The 26051-nt window shown below is 34.2% G+C and overlaps 1 pseudogene across 1 annotated transcript; it reads left to right on the forward strand.

Annotated features, from left to right (window-relative positions):
• The first annotated feature begins 4698 nt into the window (after positions 1–4698).
• Positions 4699–25530, forward strand: LOC143245564 (homeobox protein prospero-like; annotated as a pseudogene). The gene is made up of 4 exons (XR_013025640.1): positions 4699–6802; positions 9677–9860; positions 24335–24479; positions 25351–25530. The product of XR_013025640.1 is annotated as a homeobox protein prospero-like (transcript).
• Positions 25531–26051: the final 521 nt, after the last annotated feature.

A 26051-nucleotide genomic window follows, 5' to 3' on the forward strand; every position in this document is an offset into this window, starting at 1 on the left:
ACTTTTTAGAAACTATTATATATAATAGTCATACAAGAATAAGTTATACATATAATTTGAAATCTGATCTTTAGTCAGAACACTAATCTTATTGAATATTTATGAAAATTAAACATAAAGTATGATAAATTTTTTTCAACATAGAAACACGTGTAATACAGTTAAATGTATAAATTACAACTATAAACATAAGTTGAGACAAGTTGGAGTCTGTATTCAATTGTGTGGAAGCATAGTAACATTGTCACCTATAGAAAACCCATCTGTGTTTGTAATACAAAATGAGAATTATAAAGTAACTATTAACATATCTAAAATGAAATATTTTCTCAATAATTCATTCAATGTTATATGCAATACAATGAGTAAAAATCTTAGTTATGTGTATGAAAGAATAGCTTAAGAATATATTTAATCCATAAAGTTAAACAACTAAACGTGTGTATAAAATAAAACATTTAGGTTGCATGTTAATCTTTAAAAAGTGATCTATCTTGACCATGTTTCAGCGGACTAGGATTTTGTAAAATACAATCATATTTCAGTTATAATACATTATATATGTATATACATTATTACTGCTTATAAATAAGATTTTAAACTTATTTTTCTTAATACATAAAACAACAATTAAAGAAGTAAAGCAAAATATCTCTTCTAGTTACGACTTTGGTACTTGGTTGCTGTTTGTTGAAGGTTGCTAAGCCTTAAGAAGTTTCGCACGAAGAGGATGGGAAACTAAACATTTTATTATGTTTTATATATATATATATATATATTTGAATAAATAAAAATAATACATTATTATATCGACATCATAGAAATTCATTACAATTTATCAAGTTTAGTAACGGAGCTATATATGGATCAAAAACATTCTAAGAGGCTAAAGACTCAACATATCTAAACAAAATTTTTTCTCGAAAGAGTGACAGACAAAAATTGATATTTAAGAGTGCTTTTAAATATTTATTTTTAAATTTAAAAATCAAATAATGTATAATATGAAAATTTAAATTGTAAATCTACGATTTTATACCAGACATAATGATATTAATTTATAAAATAGTAGCTGAATAGACTTTTGAAAGCGAGTTAACAAATACGATAATATGACATTTGATCCGTGACGCGTAACATCAGAGTATATAAATTTAAAAGTATATTACCATAGGAGGGCTAGCGCAGATAGCCCTTGAGTGGCTTTGCGCAAAATTCAAAAACAAACAAACAGAATTCATTAGGGTCATCTAAGCTTTCTAGTGGTAGATCTCATAAAGTCATTTTAGTTTCCCTTTAATAAGACCCAGGAGATTCCTAAGTAATCAGTAAGAAGGCGAGACTCGATGTTACCTAAGTCGTCCAAAAACAAGATCCATGAGAATGATAGTTTTACAACATTCGATCAGTTGGATTGCTCAACACCTCAGTCTTCAACAATCTCAGGTTTTTGTTCTTTGAAATCTGATTTAATATATGTTTTAATTACCTTCTGGTTAATAATTTTGAACGAATCTGTGTACCTGTTGTTGAAAGGTTGAACATCTGCAAATTTGAAAGATCGTTCGTTTCGTGTGTGTGAAGTCTTTGAAAGCGCTTTCCGCTTTATTTCCTTTGCAACCAAACAGCTGTAAATATTTAAGCTGGTAACAAAAACTAACTATGTACTTGTGAAAAATGACCATTTCTTGCAGAAATATAACATGTGTAAATATGTTTTGAAATCAGTTGAAATGTTTCATTTGGTCGTTGTTGGTAGAATCAGGTCAACTAGACCTTTACCTGTCGTCTTTACTATTAAGTTAGCTCTTGGATGTTGTATGAAACCTACATTAATTCTTCTATAGAATATGGTCCGATTGCTTGGAAAACCTGTTCTTACATCGTTCAGTCACTTGTACGGAGCAATAGTTCATTCGCACACGCAAGTGACCATTTTTAAGCCATGTCCATGCATGTATAACGTCGAATTTTCGAGTTTTCTTGTATACACGTCACATTGTTCTTGGTTCTTTTTTGTTCATTGCCAATATAAAGCTTTGTTCAGATAAGCAGTTCCATAAATATCAATTGAAAACACAAAACACTAATTCTATTTTCATGTAATTAAACCCATTTATAATAAAATTCACACTATACCTAGTTACCTATATGCCCAGCAGTAGGTGGTCTTAGCTTACATAAGCAGTTAACTAGATTTAATGGTGAAAGGTACTTAAGTCTATTATCATTATGTATGATAAAATTTTTCAGCATTCGTAATGATTCATTCTTGTTCAGATTTTTGCGAAAGTAATTTATTGATCTATTTAGAAGTCCGTCTGACGGTTTGGAATGTTTGTGTAATTGTGTAAAAATGTTCTGTATTTAGAAACTCTGTATGCTTGAGTGATTGTAGAATTTTGTTTTGTTTACGTGTGATTTGCCCAGTGGCATAGTATGTCTTATATATATTTTGAGTATGTTTTCAGTAATTGCGCTCCTGTTGTTGCCAGTCGGACGCCGTTCATATTATTCGTTCTTTGCCAGATTTTATTTCCAATTTTATTTTATGTGTTTAGTCCAATTTAATTTAGGATTGTAGGTTAGACCCAGGAGTTTGATTGATGTGGCTCTCTCGAGAAAAGTTCCGTAGAAGCATAATTTTTGCAGCTGTTTGCTCTTTTTTTAATTTTGTGAATAACATGATTTCTCTTTTAGGAATATTTATATTGATTCTTCATTTGTTACAATATTTTTTTTTATTTCATGTAACTGTGGTTAAAGATTTGTTGCTGCTGTAGTTGGAAAGTAGGAGCTCTTCCAGATAGCCACATCATCTGAAACCTGTGAGCAGAAACAGAAATTTTAATCATACAGTGGCAATTTTACTCACATACATTATGAATAAAACAGGACTAAGTACCCTCCCTTGCAGGACACCTGCCCCCGGGGTAAAATACTCTGAAAAGGTTCCCAACACATTAATTTTAGTTTTCGTTAGGTATCTTGCGGTGGTTCATTTGTGACAATCGTTATGTAAGTTAATTGCGCTATGCAGTCTTGAATGCTTTCGCTGCACCAAGAAACCATTATTGTTTCTGTAAATCTTACAAGATAGGCTGTGGTTTTGTTTTTTTCCTAAATCCATTTTGTATTTCTGGTAATTTTGATGTCAGTTCGAGATAGGCTGAAAGTCTTGAGCTGATGATTGTTTCTAGTAGTTTTCCAATACAGCTGGTTACGTTGATTGGTCTATAGCTTTCTAGTTTACTTGCTGGCTTTCCTTGTTTCAGAAACATTAAAACATCCGCTAGCTTCCATACAGTCGAGAATACAGTTGAGAATTCCTTAATTTACAGGAGATTGAATAAATGCGACAAGAGACTACGCCCTCTTCTGTTTAATACATTATGCAAGGCAGCTGGAATTTAATATGAATATTGATTATTTGTGTTTTACTTGTCGCTAGTGGCGCCTGGATTGTTAGTGCTATTAAATTGGCCAAAAATATTAATTTTGTGGTCAATGGGAGAAGAGGAAAAGTTACAGGGCGCTAAATCCTTCCATCTAGAAGTCTTGAAAAATTGCTCAATAAAAATTGTGGGATTTAAAAAGAAATGGAGCATATTTTTTGCATCCCTGTAATAATCTTTTTATTTAACAGCAAATTTTTCTTTCTCTTGTATTTATAGCATTTTTTTTCAAATAATTACAAATTATATACTTAACAAAAACGTTAATTCAGTGATTCGTTGGATTTTTATTGATATAAAATTTCGTTTTAGTAACAGTGCATAAATTATCATGTTTAATTTTGAAATAAAATTTAAATAAGGAAAGATATTTTTTCCACAGTTTTTGTTTATGTCTTAAAGGTTTGAATACACTCCTTTATCATGAAAATGAGCCCCATGATAGTACAGCGGTAAGTATTCGGATTTACAACGCTAAAATCAGGGGTTCGATTCCCTTCGGTGAGCTCAGCAGATAGCCCGATGTGGCTTTGCTATAAAAAAATACACACATACCTTATCATGAAATTGTGATATTGTGAACGTATCTCTGTACTCCACACATACTAAAGCCCGGTATTGCCAGTTGGTTACGGCACTCGACTCATAATCTGAGAGTCGTAGGTTCTAATTCCCGTAACAACAAACGTACTTGCCCTTTCAGCTGTGAGATCGTTATAATGTGACGGTCAATCCAATTATTTGTTGGTAAAAGAGTATCCCAAGAGAATTCAAAACCAAAACCAAATTACACATACTAATGTTACACATCTTTACCGGAGGGAGGAATGTATTATTGCGTACATACTGTTTTACCACACACACACAAAATAGTGTTAAGAAATATGTACATTCTTCTCTACTTTAAACAGGCTGGTGTTAAGTAATAGTGTGTAAATACTTCTCTACCATACATAAGGTAAATGTAAGTAGTACTGTCTACATAATCCTCTAATATACACAGGTTAAATAGTATTATGTGTCTACTGCACACAAACTAGTATCATAAGATGTTTGATACGTAGTGTTCAGTTTTCAGATTTTTTTTTATAACTGCGACAACTTTCTGTCTTCTATTGTTTATTTTCTCCGTTCCTAGCTTCTAATTAAGTGAGCTGACACTAGTGACCATAAATCAAGCCTGTTAGCTTCTCCCGCTTCAGTGATTTTGTAGTCCTGAACCGTCCAATCATCAGCCCTTATGATGTCACTAGAAGAGGACTCGGTAAGCTTGGCCTTGCATGAGAAGCCCTTAAAGAACAAGCGACCACAGCAGAGAGTTGACGCCGGCGAATCAAGGAACAGCTATTTTAGTGTCGCTAGTTTCAGTGTACGGTCGAGTCCACCTATTCAGCTTCATAAGAATGGATCTGGTATATTATTGTCTAGCAGGATGTACGATAGTTTAGCGGCCCGACAAACCTCTGATGTGAAGACAGTTTTTATTGTGCCAGACGGCAGTTCTAAAAGCGCGAACAGTTCGACTATCGTGTCCGAAAATTCACCAATCATTCGTCAGAATAAGATGTACCTGAACGAAAATGTTTCTCCGGATGCAAACATGTCATCTATATATCTTCCTAGTGCAGAGAGCTCTGCTGCGGCATTGCTGTTGTATAGTGGTCACTTGAAGAGCCAAATTTTATCCAAACGGTCTAGCAGTGTCCCTCCAATTTTCGGCAAGGAACGAGTAGAAAACCGGCATTCAAGTCGCAGCAGGATATTTGATCAAGAACAGAAAGAGTCGCCTAATCTCGGTCCCGCGGTTATGTTGAGTCCAGTCTGTCCTCACGTAATATCTGACAACTCGTCAACGTCTGGTAGTAATATAGTACAGATAAAGCGTGCTCGTGTAGAAACCATTGTTTCCAGTATGCACCAGTGTGCAGGCGGTCAGGGATTGTCAGGGAATCCCTCTCAGATTCCGGTCAATGGATGTAAGAAGAGAAAGCTTTATCAACCGCAACAACATGAAGTCAGCAGAACTACGAACAGAGAATACAAAGAGGAACACAACAAGGAGGTTTCTGGATCTTTGCCTAAACAGTATCATTTACTTCAAGAAGATCTTAAATCACAGTTACAAAAGATGCAAGAACAATTAGCTGTTATTCAACAACATTACAGTGAATTATTTCGAGAACAAGCCAATAATTTCTTGGCTATAAATTCAGAGAAAAAACTTGATGATAAGCAGGACAGATCTTCGTTGTTTAGCACTTCATTTTCTTCAGACAATATGGCTAATTCTAGTGTCGCGAACAACGCAACAAAAGATGGCAAGAGTGTTATTCAGATGATTGAAGAAGCCACGCATCTAGAGGTACTCAGTCTGGAAAAAACCCTGAAAAAACAAATGCAAGATAATCGTCAGTTCTGCGCTGTAAAACCAAACGATCAGACTGAAATGACTACTGACTTAGACAGCTTGGTTGCTGCTCTAAAGTCGGAGATCTCCAGCACACTAGCGCACATCATAGATTCTATTGTAACAAAATACAAAGAAACCAAGACTTTCTCTAAAACAATGGAACCAGAATTGACAAAAGATCCTATAGTTCTAAGTCAAACTCTTGATCGCAAATCTTCACGTGCCAAAGTGATTGACCGCTGTAGCAGAGCCACTAGTCAGCTTCAAGTTGGACAAGGTGACGCTACAAGACCTCATATTTACTACCTTCCAGAAATCAGGCCTCCCTCGTCTTTAATCTGCCCAACCTATTCGCCCAAGTCAATACAGTTCACATCGATGAATATCCCTTACCACTATCAAATTTCTCATCCCCACTTTTCAGGAAGCCTGGAAGGAAAACGAGAGGCAAATAATGACATAACAGAGCAAACAGAGGCAATGTCTCTTGTAGTTACACCAAAAAAGAAACGTCACAAAGTGACCGACACACGTGTGACTCCTCGTTTGATGAGTCAGTTCATGAGTCAAGTAGATTCTAGTCCAAAGAACCATCTCAGTACCAGCACAGCACAATCGACAATGGGTTTTCCAATTTACACTCACCACCCACCGCCTCTGGTTCCTGTGGACTTGCCTACAACTGTAGCTGTTCCAAACCCTAATCCCCATCGTACAGAATCGTTTCCTTATCATCCCGAAAGAATCAGACCATTGTACTTCAGCCACAAGAATCAAGAAGACGATTCTTTACCATCATCGCCCATTGTACCAGCTCACTATCCTAGTCCTCACAATTCTCAAGCTTTTTCCTACATAAATCAAGACCTAGGGGAAGGATCAGATGTAGGAAAAAGTTTCAATTATGAGTCAAGTCTTTGTAGCATATCCTTTTCAAGTTAGGTTCGACTTGGTAAGGTATGATAATATTTAGCATGTTCGATAAATCTGTTAATATTACGCAGGTTTGAAACCTAAAAGTTTAAAAATATCCACAATAATCGGTGTAAGGAACAAAATTTTATATAAATTACTGAATGAAAATAATCTCAGTGATATCGCTTACCACTGCTATTAAAATAATTAAGTATTATAAGCCCGCATAACGTGAACATTGTCAAAGAAAAAAAGTACTGTGTACATCTATCAAAATGCATCCAGTATCATGTAATTAGCACCGTGTAAACTCCAAAAAGTCAACACATATAATTAGTAGTGTGTACATATATAAAAAGAGCTGTGTAAACTTCAAAAAGTCAACAAATAGTGCTTACATCTATCAAATATAATTAGTAGTGTGTCCATATACAAACAGGGCTGTGTAAACTCCAAAAAGTCAACAAATAGTGCTTACATCTATCAAATATAATTAGTAGTGTGTCCATATACAAACAGGGCTGTGTAAACTCCAAAAAGTCAACAAATAGTGCTTACATCTATCAAATGTAATTAGTAGTGTGTCCATATACAAACAGGGCTGTGTAAACTCCAAAAAGTCAACAAATAGTGCTTACATCTATCAAATGTAATTAGTAGTGTGTACACATACAAACAGGGCTGTGTAAACTCAACGTAGTCAACAGATACTGCACAAACCCTCTATAAGAATACATTAACTTTATCAAGTACTACATACAGAAATATTAATAAACTTCTTTGAACAATGACGCTCGCACAAATTTTATCCTTAATTATAGTTTACCATTAAACGTTTAACTGCGTAAATGACTTGGAACCTCGTTCATATCTCACAGCTCTCTAATTGTAAGTTTCTAACATTATCATATTTACGGAGCCTGACCATCTTGCATTTAGTCATGTAGATGTGTGCATATTATGTTTACAGAACATTGTTGTTAATGTTATTTCCTTGTGTTTGTTTTTATTTCCAGGATGTGAAGGTGTTTTTAATGTGAATATTCTCGTTTCGAACCACTTTGTGGAACGGTAATAGTTTCAGACCTAGTTAATCCTACCTTACCTAGTTATCATCAAGTAATCCTAATCAACAAAGTGACAACAGATAATCCTATTTATTTTAGTGAACATAGATAATCCTACTTCAGCTGCCTAACCTAGTGACCAGAGGTAATACTATTCAACCTATAAAATATAGGTAATTCTATTCCTCTTAGTGATCACAGGTAATCCTCCTCAATCTAATTATCATATGTAATCCTATTCTACTCAGTGATCACAGGTAATTCTGTAATTCTATTTCATCTAGTGATTACAGATAATAAAACTCTAGTGAGTCTAGTCAGTTGTCAACAATAGTTCACTCTTCAAATTACTCTCCTGATCACAGTTAGAATGTTACTCGCTGTACGTTTTCTGTTTTTTTTTCTTCTAATATTAAACCATTTTACCATCAGTTATACTCACAGTAGTACCATATTCCTCTGTTGACACTTACCAAAAGTTGTCTGTTACTTTTAAACAAAATTATCAACAAAAATAACGAAACTGTTTATCTCAGTATGGCAGAAGAAAATTAATCTTTACAGAAGCTTCCTTGTGGCACGTGGTATCTCTGCGGACTTACAATTCTAGAAACTGGGTTTCAAAACCTGTGGTGGGCAGAGTACAGATAGTTCATTGTGTAGCTTTGCGCTTAACATGAAACAAAACCTTTCTATGTATATATACTAAAGTAAAACACACAACAAGATGTACTCCAAAAGTCTGTTTCGTGAAATCGTGAAGAGCGAGAAAGCTAATACATATTTTTTTGAATAATGGACTATAGTACTTATCGTGATGGTGTTATAGTGCGTCGTGCCTCTTAATTGTCAGTACTTTCTTGTCCATTTTTTACACATGGTGGATTTGTCATAGCGGTTTACTCTCCACCTAACTGACACATTTATGACAGTGTGATTAGGTTTAAAGGTTAAAATGTGTGTACAAGCAGTTTTTTTAATTATTTACATACGAACATAAATACACACAACTAAGCTTCCGTTTTTGTAGTTGCGTGCTAATTGTATTTTACTACATTTAACAGCGCGTGCTTGGGGTTTCGGCTGTTTTTTTTTAATTGCCTATATGTTACGAAATAATTCTCACGGTCTGGCCTGACGATATAATAATCGTTGTGCGTCACGTGCTAACATAGCAGCTGATAGTTAAATGAAGTTTTATCCAAACGATCTCATTCAGCCTAGGTTATTCCACACGTAGTGCGTGGGGCAAAATTAATTTGATTTTCTCTAGAAAGGCGCTGCGTCCTTCACACACTATACCACAAAACAGAAGCAAAACTAAATATCGCGTTTCGGAAAAAAACTAAATTTCAAAAATTTTTTGTGCTCCGAAGTACAACCATAAACCTCATAGGCTTTTTAACTATTCATTTTCTATATTATGGATGCACAAAACTACTTATAAGACCTTGCCTATGTTGGTTACGGAGTCCGTCACAATATGGGAGTCGCATTCACACTCACAATAATTAAACAAAAATACCCTCAATATCGAAATTCAATATATCTACTACTTATGTCTCTTGTATGTTTACTCTTAAAATTATGTTTTTTTTTTCTTTATTGTTGGTAAAGAGTACTCCAAGAATTAGGAGTAGATGGTTTCCTCTGGTCTATCACTTCAAAATTAGGAATGCAGATAGCTATAAAGTAGTTCTATACGAAATTCAAGAAGGAAAAACAAAAATACTTCCGGTTATTTATACTGAGTATCGTAATATAGAAAATAAAAACTTAAAAATATTCAGTACAAATGGATCCCAATGGTAATGAAATGTAATGGAAACAATTAAATAATTTTCTTAACCAGTCTTACAGCAGCACCCTAACGCCGATGCATCTGAGAAAGGCCAAGCTTATGTTCTTCTATGTGAGGTACCCCAGTTCCACTCTTCTGAAGCAATGCTTCCCGGACATCAAGTTCAACAAAAACAACACAGCTCAACTCGTTAAGTGGTTTTCTAATTTCAGGTGCGTGTTTATTTATTCTCACTCTTTTCATGATTAAATACGAAAATAATGTTTTCCATAACTATTTCTGGTTGCTTATAAAACTAATCATAATATACCGGTACCATAATTTGGGTGAGAGCAAGGAAGTTTAGAAAAATAACTATAATAAAAGAGGGTGACTTTTAGCAATACAGTTGATTGTTGTTGTTGTTTTGTTTGTTTGTGTGTTTTTCTCGAAAATCCGAGAAAGGCTACATAAGATATATCTGCGCTGGTCCTTCCTAAATTTGAACGAATAGGCTATAAGGAAGCTAGCTAGCCAACAGTACCCACATCTAAATTTTGAACTACTTTATTCATTTAATGGGACTTGACCATAATTCTTGTACCATAAACTCCATATGGACTTATGAAGATAAACATCAGGTTTCGATACCTGAAGTGCACAGCACAGATAGCCCATTGTATAGCTTTGTGCTTAACAACAAAGAAACTTATAAATGCAAAAAATATGGGTTCGATTTCTGACGAGGCTGCAAGCCCATTGTACAACACTTTGCTTAAATACAAAGAAGTAATTCCGCGTGATAAGGTGTTTCTCTTGTTTTGAAATAATTATATTTCGTTTCGCGGCATTATAGAGCCATTTTCGAGTGATTTATTTCTATGTCTATGGCATTAACGCTGCGACAAAAGTCATCATATCACACATAATGGTAGGACCTAATTAAATATTATATTGTTAAACTGTTACGTTGTGGAAAAAAGTATTATATACACAGTTTTGTTCATACTTTTCTTGGCCCGGCATGGCCGAGCGCGTTAAGGCGTTCGACTCGTAATCTGAGGGTCAGGGGTTCGCATCCGAGTCGCGCTAAATATGCCCGCCCTCCCAGGCGTTATAATGTGACGGTCAATCACACTTTTCTTTGGTAAAAGAGTAGCCCAAGAGTTGGCGGTGGGTGATGATGACTAGCTGCCTTCCCTCTTGTCTTACACTGCAAAATTAGGGACGGCTAGCACAGATAGCCCTCGAGTAGCTTTGTGCGAAATTCAAAAAACAAACAATCATACTTTTCTTTATTCCTGTATTTTTAAGATAGCATGCATTGTTTCAGAACGTAGTGCAAAACGGTTATCGTTTGTTTGTTTAGAATTAAGCATAAAGTTACACAATGGGCAGAATACACATAGCATGAATGCATGTTTATTAAGAAACCAACCGTGACAAACGTATAATAGCAGGCAATCAAAAAATATGGAAATGTTTTCTTAAAAATAAAACCTAGATTTAAATATAACTAATATTATTCATAAAAATTGATCATAGACTGTTTCCTGTTTCATTGTTCTCTTGCTCCCTCTCTGACCTTGATATGTAGTTGATAACCTTTGGCATAAGAATGCTGTAACGGAGTTAACGTTGTACCTTTATTTTGATACGTACGTTTGTTTCAGTTTGATGCATGTGACATATGTTATTAGATGTGTATTACGCATGTCCCGCCTGTTCTCGGCGCAGATAACCCAGTTGCTTTGCGCCATGAAACACCAAACCAACCAACCAACCCGCCTGTTCTCTACATTTGTAGAAGATTCTCAAGAGCAAAATTCAACAATATGTGGTTCACGTATTTTCGAACATCTTGCTTTAAACTATATAAACCAATGCGCCTAGAGACAGATTATCATTATTGGTCAGTTGCAGTCAGTATACTATAATCCTTGGAAGCTATAATTATGGGTAATGCTTATTAATCGGACAGCTAAATAATTTGACCAGGAACGTTTAGAGATTTCGAACATTACAAACCGTTCAACTCCAGTGAATTAACTTCGGATTAGCATTTCTACGAGGACATTAAATATTTTCCTTGGTAAGAAGTGAGCTTGTTACCGGTGTAAGGCCAACCAAGGTAGATAACTTAAGCGAGTTGTAACAATATCAACTCAGAATTAATTTGCTCGTCGTGGACCTGGACCGTCGATAAAATATTCAGCTCTAGACCGGATATAAGACCCAGTATTGTCTGTAATTTGTCAAACTGTTGCATATAAATCATTATTTGCAATAACTGTTATTATAAATTGTTTTATTATTTGTATATTAAAATATATTTGTGTTAAGAAAGAAAATAGTGTGTATCAAATTTATTAGCAAATGTCATAAATTTAATACATATCGACATTTAATTAACTTCTAAATTAAAATTGAGATTTCAGGCTGTTTGCAATCGTAATTCGTACGCACGTAATATGATATATCGGAAACTCGCCCGAGATAAATTATTTTTCACATAATAAATTAGGGGCTCGTCCGGGATAAATTATAACACGTAACAATGCACGTCGGACTGAATGTAGTTCATGATACCACAAGCAGATTAGGTCTTCTTGCAGTTCTAAGGCGATTTTCAATTTTTTCTCTTGCACTTTGTCACCCGTTACAGCCCAGAAGTTTTCAGATTTCAGATCTGGACTGCTACTTAGCCAGAGTAACGGTTTGTTCCTTTTTTATTCCAAGTAAAACCTAATATAGTTTTTAACGCACGTAGAATGAAATTTTCTCTTTAATTGACGTCTACTGTGCAGAGTGTATGAATATTATCAAATTTTTAGACCTCTAGCACGGGATCAGAGTCATGTTGGAATGTACACAGACTAGCTCTACCGAAGCAATCCTGAAACGTTGGCTATAACATAGACTCGAGTTTCGATGTACTTGCCACCACTAACAGTGCCTTTCACAAAATGCAGGTGTCCTAGATCTTGGTCAGTGATGCATCTCCATATCACCTGACTCAGCAGATGTTTTACAGTTGCATCCAAACATTTTGATAAAACTCTTTTCTATATCGGTCGTACAAAATGTTTCCCATCAGACCCAGGAAGCTGAACTTTGGTACGACTGAGAAAATCACTTTGCTCCACATTGCTTCAGTCCAAACAGTATGATATTTGGTCCATTTGAGTTTCAGCCTCCTCTTCTTGTTGGTGGGAAAAAGTTTCTTTCTTGGCCTTTTTGCTGGAAGACTGGCTGAACATAGGCGAGACTGAATGATTTTCATATGTTCATACATTTTAGAACACGACTGTCAGCTGCTGCAGAAGCTTTCTTCCTATCCTTTCCCTTTCACTTCTCCAAAAAACTAACCTCTATGTATATTTCTGCACCCACCGGCTCACAATTGATTGGTTAAATGTATTTCTTCTAGCACTCAGTCTTGTCGAAAGTCCCTCTTTGCTCCAAAAAACAATGCATGTTTTCTTCTATGGCGATGACTCGTAACCCTTGACAACGATAGTATCACACGCATGTTGTAACAGATAAGCTTCTAAAATAACTCTCTGGAAGAATCTGTATTTATAGCCGAGAAACGGCTGATGCAATACCCAGATAGCCTATAAAGCTGCTGATGTAATAATTAGACGGTACTGCATATTGCAACATCCATGAAACACATTTGTACCTCATTGGAGTGAGGCCTTGAAACAAACTATTATTTCGAAAAAAAAAAGAAAGTATGAAAACATTGAAAGATACAATAAACTTTTCCACCATTGAGATATTGTTAACATACACTAAATTAGATTTGTTTGTTTGTTTTGAATTTCGCGCAAAACTGCACGAAGGCTATCTGTGCTAGCAGTCCGTAATTTAGTAGTGTAAGACTAGGGGAGAAGGCAGCTAACCATCACCACCAACCGCCAACTCTTCAGTTATTCTTTTACCAACAAACGGTGAGATTGACGTCACGTAATAACACTCTCACGGCTGAAAGGGCGAGCATGTTTTGTGTGATGGGGATTAGAATCCTCCCTTCAGATTACAAGTCGAGCGCCTTAACCATCTGGCTGTGCCGGGCCACTAAATTAATATTGTTTTTTTCTATGTTTTTATAATGGTATCACGGGGGGATGCAAAATTTAAACGACATCTTATCCGTATTTTGTCAAAACGGCTCGGTCAGATACCCCCTAAGGCTCAGATATAATCATTGTTAATTTCAAACCACTGATCAGTGAAAATGTAGTCAGTCAACAGCTCCTGGCGTTGTAAAGGCTTTGTCAGTATCTTTAAATTAAATAACAGAATTGATTGTCATTCTTATAACGTGCACAAATTGAGCGTGCAGAGCATATTCAGTGTCATCAGGTCACGAACCCTGAAGCACAGGGATATAGGAAAGCTTAAAGCTATGTATAGTAACTCGTTCGATGTATATCACAGTTATATCTCAGTGATTTAAGTAAAACCGTTTACTTATGCTAAGTATCATACTAAGTAACATTCCAAAATTATGGAATAGCCTTCAACCTATAAAGGCGGTTACGGTCGTCAAATAGACCACCCTCTCTGCCAAGACGCTGAAGTTTTTCACTTACAACTTCGTTTGGTGTGGTGTTTTATGGCACAAAGCAACTAGGCTATCTGCGCTTATAACTTCGTGAACTTACAAAAAATAAAAGTAAGAAAGATAATTACTTCCAAATTATTCATGTTAATAAAACGATTAACAACTTATACACAAAAGTACATTAAAACAACGTACCTATCGTTAAAAGTTTTGTAGGAGTAACCTAACTCTAGAATTTTGAAGTTGAGGTTGTCTAGTGAAACAATGATAATATTCTATCTACTATTAGAGAAACGTTACGGCAGACTCTAGAAATAGAACATCACAACCAGTTTTATAAGTTAACGAATATTGTAATATCGAACAGTTTTTAGTACTAGCTCAGAAGAAGGCGCAAAGGCAAAATGTCCATTCAAATACAAGTTCTCTGATAAATATTTAGTGTGTAAGTGTTGTGTTTTTTTTCCAACTTTATCATGAAAATGTTGAAGTTATGGTAGTATAACATACCAGCTGCAAAAAGTATTGTCGAAACAAACCAACTCTAGACTTTTGGAATTACATCACTATAGCATACCTATCCCGTTAAAAGTTCCTCCGGTATAAACTAATTTTGGATTTTTGAAATTGGGATAACGTAACACACCTACTGCAAGAACTTTGGTCGGAACAATCCAAATCTGCAGTATTGAAATTACGATACTATAACATACAATGAGTAGCAAACCGCTAAAAGTTCCATCTGAAAAAATAGTCTGGTTTCGAAATTATAGTTTTAGGCCAAACGAAAAAAAAAATGTTTAGCGTCCAGAGTTTTCGAAAATAAGGAAGAGGAGGTCCTTCTTTTAATGACCTTTAAAAGGAATTTTATACCCTTTTTTCAAAAGGGTCGTTTTCAAAGTGTCCATATCAAACAGAAATCTCTGTGTTTCGTTTTTTATTCAATACGGTATAGAATTTATGACAAATAAATACAAAGGGCAGAATGAATCAATTGTGTTCATCTCATTTTTTATTTAGGAGTTTTCTTTGTTTCTTTGTATGCTCGAAAAATTGTTTAAAAGACATTCCACAAAATACTAGGTATTTTGATGCAATCATACTCAATTAACGCAGCTAGAAAAATGTACAGGATTCTAGAAACATTACGGTGGCACAGCGGAATGTCTGTCTAGCTCTATTCTAATTAAACAGGAACAACAACTTGCTCTTCATTATATTATAATTTAAAATATTTTATATGTTATTCTGGCAAAAGTAACAAAGTAATAAATGTAACAGATGACTTATGTCGTCTTCATTTTATATGAAACACTTTATTTGAGAATTAGTAACGATGAAAACAGAAATTCAAGAACAAATACTCTTTTAACGTTGTCCTTTCGTTGTCGGGTTCGTTTATGTTATCTGGTGAGAGTGAATGTAATGCAAGTTACAGTTTACTTAAACTAGAACAAATTGTTATATTTCCTTCTTTAACTTTTCTACAGGCATGAACACTCGCACACAAGGTAAAATCATATAAACTTATCTCGACAGCTAACACGTATTACGTACTATAATTTATTTCGGACGAGTATCCGATTTATTATGTTACGTGCATTACGTATTGCAATTTCAAATAGCCTGAATTTTTAATTTTAATTTAGAAGTTAATTAAATGTCGATGTGTATTAAATTTACGACATTTGCTGTTAAGATTGATATACACAATTTTTTCTTGACACAAATATATCTTAATATACAAATAACAATACAATATATAATAACGGTTATTACAAATAACGACTTACATACAAAAGTTGTTCACCGTTAGGACAGCGATAAGTCTTCGGGTTTGCAACGCTAAAATAAAGGGTTCGATTTCCCTCGGTGGACTCAGCAGATGGTCCAGTGTGGCTTTGCTATAAGAAACACACACATACAAAAGTTTTATAAACTTATAAACAACACTGAATCTTCTGTCCAGTCTGTAACTGAATATTTTATCGACAGTTCACTATGAACGAATAATTCTATGTTGACATTGTTGCACTTCACTTAGTGGCTAGCCTCACACTGTTTACAAGCTGACTTTTCTCCGATGAATATGTCTAATGTCATCGTAGACATACAAACTTTCGTAGATTATTCTCTGAAGTTAAACGGTTTGCACTGTTCGAAATCTATAAACGTTCCTGATCAAATATCTGTAATTTTCAGATTAATAAGTGTTCGTCATAATTACAGCTTCTGAGGCTTATAGTTTACCAACTGCAGCAAACCAACGATATTAAATTGTCTCCCAGCGTGTTGCGATGGCTATATTTTATAATCATTAGGCGAGATTCTCGAAAATGCAGCTGGCAATAATACTAGCAATCACTAGTATTTTACATAAACACATTGTACGTTGTTGATTCTTGCATTCGAGAATCTTCTTCAAATTTGGAGAACGAGCGGAACTTTCACAATACACATTAAAAATATATGCTATATGCATTTCTAAATATATATTAAACCGAAACAAACATAGACATTAAAATAAATGTATAACAGTAAATCCGTTACACAGTGTACTGTCTTCTTGAAAAGCTCACAATCTTGAAAATAAACTATCACATATTTATAATCTAGCGTCAAATGTAATAGAGGAACTTTACGACAACGTATAACTTTCTAATCGTGTTGGCCCGGCATGGCCAAGCGTGTTAAGGCGTGCGACTCGTAATCTGAGGGTTGCGGGTTCGCATCCCCATCGCGCCAAACATGCTCGTCCTTTCAGCCGTGGGGGCGTTATAATGTGACGGTCAATCCCACTATTCGTTGGTAAAAGAGTAGCCCAAGAGTTGGCGGTGGGTGGTGATGACTAGCTGCCTTCCCTCTAGTCTTACACTGCTAAATTAGGAACGGCTAGCACAGATAGCCATCGAGTAGCTTTGTGCGAAATTCCAAAACAAACAAATCTAATCGTGTTAGACCTATCTTAACGCCAACGCGCCCTCTAGCTAACTTACAAATTACAACATTAAAAGCATAGCTTACAATAAATATCTTCCTTAGCCAAATTAACTACTTGCATAAAAATATACGGTATACACTTTTTATCTTTTTCTCATTGTTGGGATTTTGGTCTTATTAACCAGGGAGGGTCAGGTTCATTTGGACCTCTTCGTCATGACCGTACCGTTGTTTTACTTACTAGTGAATGTTCATGATGGTACTACATGAGGGTCGGAGTAAATCGCCCTCGCTCCGACCCATTCCAGGGCAAATGTCCATGTAGGTATCCGCATTAACATTATTGTGTTGCGTATAACGTCTCTAATGTTTGGCATTGGAACGAACAGTTCGGGATATACAGACAACACATTTCACTAGTTCTCGACTAACACAAAACATTTTATATAAAGAAACCCTTTTCAAATGTTACCATATTATTCCAAAATTTGTGTGGGTTTTATTGTCTAGTAACAGGTGGCCTTATTAGATGTCTATTTCTAAAATATATATTATCACGTTTGTTTGTTTTGAATTTCGCCCAAAGTTACTCGAGGGCTATCTGCGGTAGCCGTCCCTAATTTAGTAGTGTAAGACTAGAGGGAAGGCAGCTGGTCATCACCACCATCCACCGCCAACTCTTGGGCTACTTTTTCACCAACGAATAGTGGGACTGACCGTCCCCCACGGCTGAAAGGGCAAGCATGTTTGGTGCGACCAGGATTCAAACCCGCGACCCTCGGATTACAAGTCGAACGCCTTAACACGCTTGGCCATGCCGGGCCTATATTATCAGGAAAGAGTTACTTAGGTCGCTTTTCATCATGTATGTAGTAACGATCTAGTTCATATAGTAGATTGCTTTTGTGCCAATTTTTCTGAAAGTAATTTAGAATCATACAAGATTTTATCAGCTCTGGTTTTTATATTTGTGTACTTGTGTATAAATTTTGACGATAAGCCATGGGTGAATTTGTATGGTGCAGTTATTATTTATATTAGTTGTAATTTATTTATGTGTTTAGGTGCTGTGTTTAACCATGCTGAGCATGCATATTCGATGATAGGTTGTATATCTGTTTTGCAGATTTTTATTATATTGGCTGGTGAAGTTCCTTGGTTTTTGCCCGTTAGACTTCTTGCATAAATTGTGCATTTCAACACACTTTTCTGTTTTATCTTTCTTTGTTGTCACATTCTGTGTATTGAGTGGGAAATTTGGAGTGTTCATTGTTTTTTAAGTTGTACGAAGTTATTAACTTCACTGTAGAAATGTGTATTCATTTCTAATTCCTAGTCTGTTGTAACAGTGTTTTGGAGGTAGTGTGTGTTATTTTATTTTGGGTTTTTAATAACGAGTAATTATTCTTTGGGTTTCCCGTGTTGATGAATATATGCATTTGTTTATTTCTAGCTTTAGCACAAAGCTACACGTCTCTAATTCAGTAGAGTAGGGCTAGAGGGAAGGCAAGCTAGTTATCGCATCCCACTGTTAACTCTGCAGTTACTTTTTTTACCAACGAATAGTGGGATTAACCATCGCATTTTAATGACTGAAAGTGTGAGCATAATTGGGGGTGACATAAATTCGAACCTGCAACTCTCAGATTACGAGTCGAGTGCCTTAACCACCTGGCCATGCCGGCTTTTCTATGCGTAATTGTAGAATTAATGTTAGATCACCAAGAAATTATTTTATATTTGAGATTTAGTAATACATTTATATTTAATATTTTAAAATGTTCTTAGATATACTTTTTATTGTAATTAAGAAATTTATAAAAAAAAAGTATTTAGGAAAACTCTTAAAACCAAACTGCATTAAATTGATGCCACGTTTTTTACGTATTAATTGAAATTCAACTATCTAATATTTTTCCTGAGTCATTTTGGTATAATAATGTTTGTTAGTTGTCGAAAACGTAATGAAAATGTTTTTCTTTTGTAATTCAAGCCAATATAAAATTAAGTATAAATATTAAGTATTAAGCATAAATTTAAGTATAAATAGACTTAAAATAGACTTTTGAAATGAAAGACAAACGTTTATTATATTTTGAAGTTTTGATCAAAGCATGAGAAAGTGAACATCTATTGTAAAAATTCAAACCACACTAAACTTAATGTTTCTCGTTAGAATCCTTGAACTATTTACTAAACAGTTCACACTTGAACTATAACAGTAAATACACGTGTATCTGTTTAGCTTCATTGTACTGTACACCAAACAATCCACACTTGGATTTCTACAGTAAAAAGGCAAACCACACTAAGCTTAACGCTTCTCTTTAGAACCCTTGTATTATAAATCAAATAATTCACACTTGGTCTTCTGCAGTAAAAGCCCAAACCGCACTAAATTTAATGGTTTTTTTTTTTATAACAGCTGGTAAGAGAAAGAAAATGGAATAATAAAAATATTTTTAAAAGATTGCCATTACTTAGTTGGTATTAACAAAACAAAACCGACTAAAGCTGAAAACGAATTAAATTATATATTATTGTTTAAATTTCGCGCAAAGCTACATGAGGGCTATCTATGCTAACCGTCCCTAATTTAGCAGTGTAAGACTAGAGGGAAGGCAGCTAATCATCACCACCCATCGTCAACCCTTGGACTATTCTTTTACCAAAGAATAGTGGTATTGACCGTCATATTTTAATGCCCCACGACTGAAAGGGCGAGCAGGTTAGGTGTGACGCAATTCCAATTCGAAACTTTCACATTAGGAGTCGAACGCTTTAACCACCTGCCCATCCATTTTAAAGAAAATAAAGTTATTATAATATTTCTTTACAGTCAGATCGTCAAGTATACAGTTAATATAACTAAAGTTAAAATTGCAGTATTACTGGTTAACTCTGAAATCACATATTCAATAAGTATAAAGTGTAAAAATAATTGTTAGCAGGTTAGTATCAAAAAGAAATTCCAAAAAAAAGAAAAAAATGGCGAAATCTGCTAAAAAGACATATGCAACCTTAACTACTCCTTTACTTGGAATACTTTTATTTTATTTAAATGGTTACTTAGATATTAAAAATTTGAGATATGTTATCAGTTGCCCAACCTGAGCAGCAGATAAAATTCGAATAAAATTCATTTAGTTCAACCTCATATTTGAAATTATAATTTTTTTTTCAAATCACAACCTAAACTATAGATAAATAGAAAATAAATTCATTCAAATGTATTCTTTTATATTTTCTAACAACACTATCTTAAAATATTCTTTAGTAAAACGAGGTAAGATTTCCAGATAGGCACGCTAGACACTAAAGTATACTTGTCCCCTAGTAGCATAAGGCTTATAACACTAAAAACCGCGTTGCGATACCGGTAGCGGGCACAACAAAGATAACCAATTATTTTGCTTTTTCTTTAATAAATATCATGCCCGGCCAGTCTGGAAAAAGGTGTAATTTTTGTGAATAAAATTTTAAAAAATCTTAATATTTTTTCTACAACTATTTTTCATTTTATTGGAAGGCAACAGTGTGTCTGCAGACTTACAACGCTAGAATCCAGGTTTCAATACCCGTAGTGGGCTGTGCACAGATAGCCATTTTGTACTGCGTGCTTAATTAAAAAGAAACTAATTTGGAATTTATTTTAATTTTTATATTTCATAGTTGAAGTTCTTTATCTTTTTATAAATAAATGTATTACGTAAACTTTTAAAACAATCTAAATTTTTTAAAAACTTTACTTTTTTCAAGAGTTTTGTCCAACAATGAAACCAACACTATTCATATTAGCGGGCTGAAAAACTTTGAACAATTAAAAACAAACAAACCTTTATTTGCGATATGTATTATAGTGTGAGGGTCTTTAAGAAGTTAGCGAAGCATGATCATAATTAATTACACTTGTCATTAGACATTATGATTAGGCCTTTTATATTTTTAACTTTGCATTCTTAGTAGTCCTTAAGAATTTTCAAAAATTAGGAGAGTGTATGGTATCAGTATTTCAACCATATTATATTTGTCATATCTATTGCTGACAACACGTTTCGCTCAATCCACAGTTCTTCATATTAAATGGGATACAATGAACAATATAACAGAAGAAATACTATTTATATATGTAATTTGTTACAACAACAATTTTTATAGCGTGAACGACATTTAGACGCTAGCGATGAATGACTATAATTAGTCATACCTGTCATACATTTGACTTCTAATTTTTGAAAATCTCTAAGGAACTAGAATAAGAATTTAGCGTTAAAAACATAAAATGTTCCATATAAAGTCTTATGACAATTATAAGTAATTATACACGCAAAGCTGCATATTTTGCTATTTGTGTATTGTCTACTACCCACAGTGATCGAATACCGAGTTTCAGCGTTAAAAGTTCTCAAGCGTATCACTGAGCCTAGGTGAGTGAGTCAAAAACATCCAATAAAACAAACCCTATAGATGTCAATTATCTAATATGTATGTTTCATCCAGAAGTTTTATAATTTGTTAACACACTTTATTTATGAACCGGACTAAATACAGTGTACAGGAACGTTTTACTTTATGGACGAAATAAGATCACTATAAGAGGCGTTGCAATCTATGATATCTTTGAAAGTTACTTTTATCAAGTTCACATGCATTAATTTATGTTTACGAAATTCATAACGTATTTCGTTACACTCACCTTAATTATTTACTGGGTCACAGTTAGAACCAATACTAGTAAGAAGTGATGGCTGAATTGACTGTGAAAGCTTTAATGTATTGTGTAATTACCACTCGCGCTCTCCAATTCTATTGACTTCAAATGCATGATACGTTCCTTTATTTGGCAATTGGCTGATGTGTTGTAATTTAGTGCAGTCTTTTGGTCATGAGTACATGAGTATAGGGTAACTGATTATCAAGGAAATTAATTGGAAGGTTACCGAGAGTGTTGTTTTTGTTTTATTAAAAGCGGAGCTGTCAAATGGTAGCTTTTATCTCAGTTTTTTATATGAATGTCTTTGCCTAGGTATTTTTCTTACGAATATTTTAGCAGGTTAAAATTCCTCGCAGATAAAGCGACAACACGTGTATTGGTCAGTCTTGTGTCTGAGTCTTTCTGTACTGATATATTTGAGAGACCACCAAAGATAAAAAGCTACAAACTTTAATGAGATCTGATTAATTAATAGCTCCAGTACCTCTTACATATTATCACCGTTAATTTTTTTTAAGTTACTGTGATTTATAAGGCAGTCAGAAAGTGGGTAATTACTCTTCGAATACAGACAGTCTTGGTTTGAAAATTAATTTTCAATAACTTCGATTGAGGCACCAGTAGTTTTCTTACAATTTCCTTGAATCACTAATTACAGTTTTATGTGAATCAAACAGATAACATTTTCGTTTGTGCATTATCCTACAGTCGTAATATATAACATTGTTATATAACTATTGGAAAGACGTCGACATGTGAGAGGTTTATTTTTACAGCCACATAGATAAGTAAATGAATATGTTGGTTTAGTTAGTTAGACGAATAGAATAATTTATTTTATATTAATGCCTCCTCTTGATGTGCCATTATGATTTACAAAATGTCAGTGAAGTCTAAGTTCATGACTTACTCATTGCCTCTGTTACTCCAATAGCTTTTATGCACAAAATAGCAATTTCATTGATTGAGAAAATACAGTAAAACGTAATGATGTAACCACAATTTGTATACTTGTTCAATATATTAAAGTTGAATGCGCATGTTTCTACGGTAAGAACAATAACTGTTTAATACGATGCAGTAAGAAACAGAGTAATTTCTAAATCTTTCTGGTACGGATTTTAATTGGTTCCTTAATTTTACTCCACGTTGTTATGGTAATAATAGTATTTATTGGGTTGAGGAATAATTCGTGAGCGTTTTTTCAAGTTAAAAAAATATATTCATAAATGAAACGCTTTCGCAAAATATTTCATGTCATTTGGTAGATAATTTGTTGCTCTAATAGATGGTGTGTTTGATTTTCATATGTCTTTAATTTTTGCTTTCATTTTCAGCTCATTAAATGGAATGTCAAGTGGACAAAATCGAGCATTTTCGACACCATCTGCTTTTCTCATTTAATTTCTTGCAATTTCGTTTAAAACAAGGCATACTATATACCTAGGTATTACATGAAATAAAGTATCATAATAAATGTTTTGGGTGTAATGTGTTCATGTATTGAAGTATTGTATAGTCTTGCATGTAATGCTTGAATGAAATTATTTAAAAACGCTCACGAATTATTCCTCAACCTAATATTTAAAGTGTTGCAGTAAATGCCATAGTAATCTATAAATCTTTTTGCTATGGATTTTCATTAGTTCTTCCCCTACTCAAACATTTCACTAATTCCAATAATATAACCAATAATAAGGTTGATATAGAATAAAATAATTTATATAGGTGTAACTCGAGAATGTTACATCTTAGATACTAGATTTTGTATTAGAGAAACATCTTTCTTAGTTCCTGATGTCATTTTTTTATTCCTATTTTTAAATACAGTGCAAATATATAGACACTCCATTCAGTTCATTATGTTTCTAGAATGCCTAGCAATTAACTTAACTTTTCATTAAGTTAAATATAGATATAGACGAACTTCTGAATCAAATTCTCCACCACAATCAACTTCGCTTTACAATCAAGTAAAGAGCGACACATTTATTATTGTTTTCTTCTTGTTTGTTGGCGCTATCTCTCGCAGCTTTAGTAAATAAAAAGTGCTACTTATATTTAGGTCTCTCGTCTGTTTCAAAGTCTTAGAACGTCGATATCAAAACATACATATTAAATTCGAGATTTTGCCTGCTTCATGTGCAGACTAATTCACTACGAGGGAATCTAGACGGTGATAAATTTAACTCTATATTTATTTAAATAGTCAGAAGTCCAGCATTTTTATTACTTTTGTGACCAAACGTACTCTATTTCGTACTAATTTATGAATAAAAGTTAACAAGACTTACTTAATTAATGTATAGACGAACAAACTTGTTAGTTTTAAAATAACCTATTTTGATTAATTTCATCATCTGAATTAGAAATAAAATATAATTGTTGCAAATTTAGTGAAGCTGTCTATTGTTGTCAATAATATTTCCGTTACAATTTTATTTGAATGACTTGGATAATACACAGTTTTATCATTTTAGGGAGTTTTTCTACATTCAAATGGAGAAGTTTTCTCGACAGGCTCTCAATGAAGGCCTTAAAAATTCAGAAGAGTTGAAAGTCGACTTTGATTCCGAGTTGATGAGAACTCTTAATCTCCATTACAATAGAAACAATCACATCGAGGTAGGTTTCGCGTTACCTGAACTTGTTACAAAAGCATTACATCATCACTTACTAATGTGTTTAATATCTTACGAAAGCTGTTTAAGCCTTATGTATACAGTCTCTACAAGGTAGTGTACCTAATCAACATCACGTTTCTGAAAGCTTTCATTTCTCTGCATAAAAATTGTGTATTTGACAACGTTTGCTCTTAACGGGCCTGGCATGGCCAAACGCGTAAGGCGTGCGACTCGTAATCCGAGGGTTGCGGGTTCGCGCCCGCGTCGCGCTAAACATGCTCGCCCTCCCAGCCGTGGGGGCGTATAATTCGACGGTCAATCCCACTATTCGTTGGTAAAAGAGTAGCCCAAGAGTTGGCGGTAGGTGGTGACGACTAGCTGCCTTCCATTTAACTTTACGCTGCTAAATTATGGAGGGGCTAGCGCAGATAGCCTTCGTGTAGCTTTGTGCGAAATTCCAAAACAATACTCTTAACGTTCCTTAAGCGCTAAGAAACTTTAAGCGTAACGACGTATTATTGTTGTAAGATAACAGTCACTCTTCTATTCTTATTAATGTTTGCTCATGTGCAGAAAATTAGCATACTTAAAGTATAAAATCTCGAAAAATACTTTAAGTCTATCAATGGAAATCGACTTATTGTTGTCATATTTTGCTTGTTTGTTAGCTTTTAAGATTTTATAGATAATGTTTCATAGCTTTGAAATGTGTATATTTCTTTCTTTTGGCTTTATAGGCTATGATTGAGCACTTGCAGTTTATGGAATATTAAATCATATGTATAGGTGTTCGTTTTTGGCTTTATAAGCTCCTAACCTCTTCTGGTTTTTGGAATATTGAAATACATATTTATTTTGTTTTTGCACTATAGGTCCCTGAGAACTTCCGATTCGTAGTTGAACAAACTTTAAGAGAATTCTTCAAAGTAATAAAAACTGGCAAAGATCAAGAACAATCATGGAAAAAAAGTATATATAAGGTCATAGGTCGTCTCGACGACAAAGTCCCAGAGAACTTCAAAACTCCAAATTTCCTAGAGTAACTAGAATGACCATTTAATTACCTTTGTTGCAAATTATCACACGACAATGATGATTTACCCACAGAGACCTGAAGTGGCTGATCTAAAGGAGCTCACTGCTAGTTAACTGTTCTTCTAATCGTTGAAAAGATATGCAAAAATATACAATATCAAACATTCTCTCATAGATCTTTGGGTTTTACGGATTCGTGCCTTGGACTTTAGCATTATCTTTAGCGAAAGAAATTTTTAAACTGACTTGATTTAATCATCGGAAAACCATGATATTCCAAACAACTTATGAAATATGAAACACAAGTCTTAGGGTTTTTTCTTTGAAATTTCAGATCTGTTTCATCTGTACTGAGACTACATGATAAGAAAATAGCGAGCGGATTTGTTCATAGCTGTAATATATAAATATCCTTTAGTGATTAGTTCGTTGTATTTAATCGGAAAATTATCATTTTTAGACTTTTTTTTTCTATAACAGCTGTTTTTCGAGTATTCCATTGAAAATATATTTAGAATCAAGTGATAATTAACCTTTG

Source organism: Tachypleus tridentatus, chromosome 2 (genome assembly GCF_004210375.1).
Source record: "Tachypleus tridentatus isolate NWPU-2018 chromosome 2, ASM421037v1, whole genome shotgun sequence".
NCBI classification, from domain to species: Eukaryota; Metazoa; Arthropoda; class Merostomata; order Xiphosura; family Limulidae; genus Tachypleus; species Tachypleus tridentatus.